We start from the raw sequence: 7180 nt of genomic DNA, 5'->3' as shown, positions 1-7180 counted from the left end.
TGATTCTCTGCTAGAAATATTAAAAAGTAAGTGGCTCTATTTTATATTGCTAACCTCTAAAACTGTAAGATAATAAGTTTGTGTTTTAAGTTTCACTAAGTTTATGGTCATTTATTACAGCAGCAAGAGGAAATCAATAGACTGGCCAAATCATTAATGAAGTATACAGACAAAGTAAAGAAACTTTAGATACTTTCACCTCAAAAATTTTACCTCCCATTTCCTTTTATCAAGAATTTACTAGTAAATGCCTTCTATTAAATGAAGGCCCAGAATGAGAAAGAGTAGGACATGAGGTCCAGGAAACAAGAGATCCACAGGAGAGAGGCGAGAGGCATTCCCTTGATGTGAGTGGAAGTCCCGCGCAAATAACTGCAGAATTTGAAAAGCAACTCACCTACACTGGAGGAATGCCAAGCAGGGGTATCAAAGGCTTAATGGTTGACTGTTTATTTGCCTGCATTATGTGAGAGTTAAGAACTCAGGCCTAAGATGCCAGAATGCCTGGGTTTCAACTCAGTTTCATCATTTACTTACCATGGAGCCAGATTATTTAACTGTTTTCTATTTTGCAGAGTAAAAATAATAGTAGTACCTTATAGTGTTGAGGTGAGCATTAAATTAATATATGTAGAGTGCTTAAAATAGTTTCTGGTATATAAGTGCTCAGTCATCATTATCTTTTTATTATTAAAAAATTAGAGTTTTGCTGGCAATTTTGGGGAAGGAATTACTGATAGACACATGGAATATTGAACAAATATACCTCTCTATGAAACAGTTGCAAGTGGTATTATAGTACAAGTTTCAGTTGTCAAGGCTATTTACCACCCTAAATAGGTGTTATAAACATTAACTATTAATTTAGCGAACTTTGTGGTTTAAGTGTTTTTGGAAAGTTGGTAGAGGGTGTGTATTGTGTGTGGGTATGTGTGTCGTGGGGATGACTTGGACATCAAATCATAGAATATCAAATAGTAAAATCAAGATACAGCAATAATAACATATTATTTAGATACAGATAAAACAGTTAATATTGTCTCTAGGGATTATGATCCCTAGACGTGTGGCAAAGTAAGAGAAGGAACTACTGAATTCCCTTAAAAGCCCCATGGCATTGTTTGACTTTTTCAACTATGTGCATGTATACTATGCCAGCACATTTAAACAAATAATTAAATTAACATATGTTATAGAATACATTAGGCAAGGTAGTCAAGCCAAATGAACTTTATTGCCAATGGAATTATAATTAAAATTTTTTGACTTTACTGTCCAAAAATGCAAGCTGTAGAACAAAAATTAGCTTCAGAGTTCTGGAAATTGCAAATATTCAGTAACCTTTAGGTCTTGTTTCCAGGGATATTTCAAAGCCAATGGCTCTCACCCTGGGCTGTGAACAAAAATCACCTGGGTTATACACTGTAGTCACCAAGGAAGATTTTAAAGCTCCTAATGTCCCAGCTCTACCCTAGACCAATTAAATCAGACTCTCTAGTATGGGTCCAAATATCAGTATTTTAAAGCTCCCTTGGTGATTACAACATATGATCAAAGTTGAAGACAATTGTATGAAAACATTTTGACTGGTATTTCATAGGATTTTTTTACTCATTGGTTTTGTAGTAAGCAACACTTCACATTCATCAGCTTGGTAGGAACAGATGTGGGACTGGTGGTAGTTTAGAGAAATAAATAAATATGAACTATATATATGTGTGTGTGTGGGTGGGTGTGGATGTGTATTTTTTAAACATTGTCATTTGGATGAAGATCATGTTTGAACACTTCTTTGGTTAATTTTGTCAAACCATATATAGCTGTGCCCTAGTTTTTTGAGGTATTTAATACATAAGTCAGTTTCCCTAATCTTAGAGGTTTAAATACTGATCGCTATTGTTAAACCACTCTGGTCTGTATGAATGCAAGATTTACTAACAAACTAATGAAGAATAGCTAAATTACAGCAGGAAAACCTAGTATTAATTACCATGTAATTCATATTGCTGTTTATAAATCAGATACAGAATCCAATAATTATAGAACAATTGCTATGTAATTACCTTGACTCCACATAGTAATTACAGAGTAATTTTGTCAATAGTTTACATTACATGCCCATAAAGATAACTGCTATTACTTTGCCCTCTGGAGTTGAAAATAACTGGCTAGATTATTCTAGCACTGATTTAGGGAGGAAACAATATGTAGCCTTCACTCTAGTTTAAGATACAAAAGTCATCTAAGATTTACTTTGTAACTTGCTCAGTATTTGGCATTGTATTAATTGATACTAGAGATATTTAGCATGTAATGCAATTGGTATAGAAAGGAGTTAAGCATTCTATCTGTTATTATGTAATATCCAACATTTAAATTGAATCATACAAAACTAAGCAGATGAAAGTTGAGGTCTACATGGAGGAATGGACTGGTACTAAGAACAATTAGAACATGGTAGAAAGTGCTGCTCTTTCTTTGAAAATACAGCCTAAATAGTTTTATTTTTTCTGAACTTGAGTGACCAAAGTCTTCTTTAACAATGGGTAGACCATGATTTGCTTAGCTCTCCTAGGGAGGCTGTTTTTTCTTCTTTTTCCCAGATGTTTCAGCTCCATTGGCAGCATAACACGCTGGAAAGTTAAAAAAGATTGATGTTGGAGGAAGAGAGGTCAATAGAATTGCCATGAAATGGGGTAAAACCTGCTCAGCAAAGGGACTTACAGTCTAGGACTGAAGGACAAAGTTTCTGCCCCTATTCAAATAGAATTCGGATCAATGGGAGGTTGAATCTGGAAGAATGGTACAGGGGTGAATTTCCTGTGGTTTAGTGTGGAGAAAGTAATGCATGTGCCAATAACTGAGTCATTTGAGGAGTTTCATCATAGTGGCAAAGAAAGGGTGACAAGTCACAGATACATTGGCCAGTCCTCAGGCGCTGGGTTGAGAGGACGGTTCCTTCTGAGGTTCTAGGCTGAGGTTCCAGATATCCTGGATTTGGAACATCTTATTGTAATTGTTTAAAGTTGTGACAGTGACAACCACAAAAATATTTGGAAGGATATATAAAAGGGAAGCTCAATTAAATGATGAAACCCAATTTATTAACTTCCAAAGCTTCTTGGCCAGTTAAGGATGACAAAACCTACCTTTTGACTAAGGTCCTGTATATTTATAATAGGAAACAGAAGTGTTTGGATCAGCTTTCAACTACACCAAAATAGAATGCAGGCTTCCTCATTTCTTCTACCCAAATGTCATGAGGTAATTGTTAGCTAATCGATAAAGCAATGAAACTACAAACTGGATGCAAACTCCACTGGAGCAAGGCTTTGCAAATGGAGCAAATGTTCTATAAATTTATCCTAACCTTCCAGAGGCCTGAAGTGCCCACTTACTTAAGAAAAAAAAAACCAAAATAAAACAAAAAAACCTCCAAAATTTGACTCTTAAAGCCCTCCACAAAGTGTCTTCATATGAACTGGTATTTTTTTTCCACACGAACACATTTGTGCATCATACAACTAAGTCATCAAGAAAACTGATCTGTTGTTAAGTAAACCCTGCCATTTCCTGTTACCAGGCGCTTTCTTTTATCTGAAATGATGCATCCATCAGTCTTTTGCCCAAATCTTGTTCTTCAAGGCCCAGCATAAATGCTACTTCTGCCAGGAAGTGTTTTATCACCTCAGGAAAGAGACCCTCTTTCTTCTTGGAAATCCTACCCGGGGTGTCCAACCCGTGGTCTGGGGACCATGGGTAGCCCAGGATAGCTATGAATGTGTACCAACACAAAAATGTAAATTTACTTAAAACCTTTTATTTTGCTCAGTTTTTGTTAGGGTTTGTGTATTATAATGTATGGCTCAAGATGACTCTCCTAGTGTGGCCCAGAGGGACCAAAATGTTGGACACTACTGTCAGACCTATTTGTTCTATATTTTTACAAATATTTTCTCTATTGGTTTATAAATGTGTGGGGGCATGTACTACGATTTTCACTGGATTATTTAACACACAAGATAGTATTAAATTTCATAATACAATTAAAAGTAGAATAAATGTATCTCTAGCTATTTCTTTTTTAAAGTTTAAGCATTTTTAGGCTATGTAAATGTCTGGTCCCCAGGAGTACTGACCCACAGAGTAAACATTTTTAGTGTGAGGCTTTTACCTCCTAAAGTTCCATTTTATCCTAAAAGTCTTTTCTTGTTATTATATTGATGCCCATTAACAACTTGTTTTTGCTTGAAATTGAAGATTCAGTATAGGAATTTGAAAATGACCTCTTTCAGAAATGTTAACAGGAGATCTAAGGCTATATATAACTAGAAATAGGAAGCATTTTTTTCAAAGTCATTTTCTTTGTTTATGAATACAATCTTGCCTCTTCACCATTCACAAAGTTTGTTAATTTATTTTATTTTTTTTTCACTTTCAAAGTGCAGCAGAGAAGTTCTGGGAGACTCTAAGCAGTATCTTTGAAGGAGTGAGGATATCATTCCCTTAAGGCTTTACAAGTCACATCCGATCTGAAAGCTGGAAGAGTGACAAAGAGGTCGTATGTGCTGTTGGAAGGGCCTAGGTGGTGATTCAGGAGGCAGAGAGCTGCCCATTTCTCTCCATAACTAGTCACATCAATTACGCAGGCCCTTGGAACACCTCTGTGAAATGAGGGATTTTTGTTTATGGGAACTCCAAGACGTCTTTCAGCTCTAAGACTTCATGAGTCTGGAGACAAACATGCTGTGAATAAATATCTAAGAAAGATACACTGTAATGGAAAGAAAACAGAAGGCTGAGAAGAAACATTGAACTGTTGAAAAAGGTAATTATGGAGCAATGATATTTTTTTCTCAAACTAGGTGCTAGGAAAATTATGGCCAGGCACCCGTCTCTCATTTTCTCCACAGCCCCAGTTATTTATTCTTATTTCAATCCCAAGTGCATTGCTTTCAGATTTCTCAACTGATTCCAGCGAAGGTAGAACTGAAGGCAGTTTAAGATGTTGCTTCTCTTGGGGGAGTCTCAAGAGGCCTGGAAGATTTTCAAGGCCTAAAAAAGGAGATTCTAGCCTTGGAATTTTTAGGCTCTTTTACAGGTGATTGGCTCCTCAAATGTCATCCATCCCTCACTCATCTCAGGAGAAAGTTGAACAATTAGGATAAATCACTCTTTCTAATTATTTGAATGATGTCTACTATTAGGATTCACTCACACGAGCACCATCACTTTCCAAACTGCATTTCTATTTTAGCTCAGGTCAATTTCTCAGAGTATATGGACTTAAAAATGTTCCAGTAATCAAGGTACTACAGGGCCAAATGACAGCCAGGAAAGACAAGTACTCATTCTGTTCAGCCCAGTCTTTTTTCTGTCACAAGCAAGCATGAGATTCCCTCTATCACAAAGGGCCTGCACCTCTCCCTTCCATGACAATGGAGATCTATTGCAGGAGCATGTATGTTTTCCCATCATCTAACAGCCACGCTTGGCACGTATTTGGATGTTAATGTACATGAATTGAGAAGCAGTCCTAATGGTGTTATGTAATTAATGAATGTATTGCACAGATATTCTTGTGTTATTATTTCCATCTCAGTGTGATAATTAACAAGTCTTCTTAGCTATATTAATGTAAGATAAATTAAAATGTAATTATTTAGAAAGTTTAGATTTTAAAGAAAACAATTCAAGATCTCCTAAATAATATATTCTTAGAAAACTGTGGGCTAGCAGTACACAGGTCATTTTCCTGAAGTGACCTGTTTTCCTGTCAGAGCTAAGTATTTCTGATTTTCATGGCTGTTGAAAATTCAACTGATTTTCTCTTTCATTGACCAATAGTTACTTGAAACAAGTCCAGAGGTGACTTGCAAAACCATGTCTGGATTTAACAAGGGATTGGAGTATGGGAGTGAAATAAGTGTTTTACAAAGCAAGGAATAAATCTTTTGCGCAGAATGAAATTCAGATTTTAGTTTGTTTATAGCTTCAGGGAAAGTGTAATGGGTGGTGTTTCTTCATTGGTTTCCAAAATACTTGATTTAAGTACATCAAAGAAATGCAGACAGTAGACATTTTTGTACCCTAGAGGAAAGTAATTTGTCACTGATTTAAGGTCCTGCCCCAAAGTCAAAGACAACTGTGACGAGAAACTCAAGACCATTTATAAATATGCCAACCAGTAAAACAAGATTGGAAAGTGTCATGATTGATTGTCCTAGAGACACTTGTAATAGAACACACTACCATTTTTTTCTAGGGAGTGTCCTTATCTACAAAACGAAGCCACTCTTCCCTGAACCATCCATAAAGGTAGCCAGCAGTAGAGTAGGGGATAACTTCAAATAATCCAAAGGTAACTTTTGATGCTTAGATGATTTACCTTCTTACTTATGTTTTACATCACTTGATACACTATAAAAATTTAGCACATTTTCGTGGTGTTTAAGGTTGGCTTAATAATCTTTTAATTAAAAAAATGAATATTTATAATCTATGAAGTGGTTAAGAAAAAAGATCTGTCAGATCTTGAAGAAAAGGGACCACTGAAATACAGCTCCAATTATTACTCACAGCTGCTGTAAGTAATTTATATAATCTTCTAAAAAGCAATTTGGCAATATGAATGAAAAATCATATAATGTACATTTTTAAATACAGTAATTTGAGGAATTTACAGTGAAGAAATAATGTTGTATGCATAAAGATGCATTGCATATATACCAAGGATATTCCACACAATTTGGCTGATGCTACAAAAAAATTAGAATCAAATTAAATGTTCAACAACAGAGACTTGGGTAATATAAATTAACAATCATTTAAAGTGATGATGCAGATTTATACTTTTGCAGCATATATTGCTAAGAAGTAATTTCAAAAGAGAATGTATGGTATGAAGTTATTTTCTAATTTAAACTATTTTCTAATTTTTTTTATTGCTAAGAAGTAATTTCAAAAGAGAATGTATGGTATGAAGTTATTTTCTAATTTAAACTATTTTCTAATTTTTTTTCCGATTAAAATGATTTTTTTTCACCTCTAACAAAAAATCCGGCAGGGTGTTAGTTTTCAGTTGTGGCTATGTTTAAATGCTGGAATTTTGGGTAATTGTTTTTTTCTTTTATTTATGTGCATTTTAAAATCTCTCCCCCATCCATAAGAACATGAGTTA

This window comes from Pteronotus mesoamericanus, unplaced genomic scaffold, assembly GCF_021234165.1.
Source record: "Pteronotus mesoamericanus isolate MK-2021 breed Mesoamerican mustached bat unplaced genomic scaffold, CSHL_Meso_final contig_169, whole genome shotgun sequence".
Lineage (NCBI taxonomy): Eukaryota > Metazoa > Chordata > Mammalia > Chiroptera > Mormoopidae > Pteronotus > Pteronotus mesoamericanus.
The sequence above is the reverse complement of the archived record's forward strand: the minus strand, read 5'-3'. Positions refer to the sequence as shown.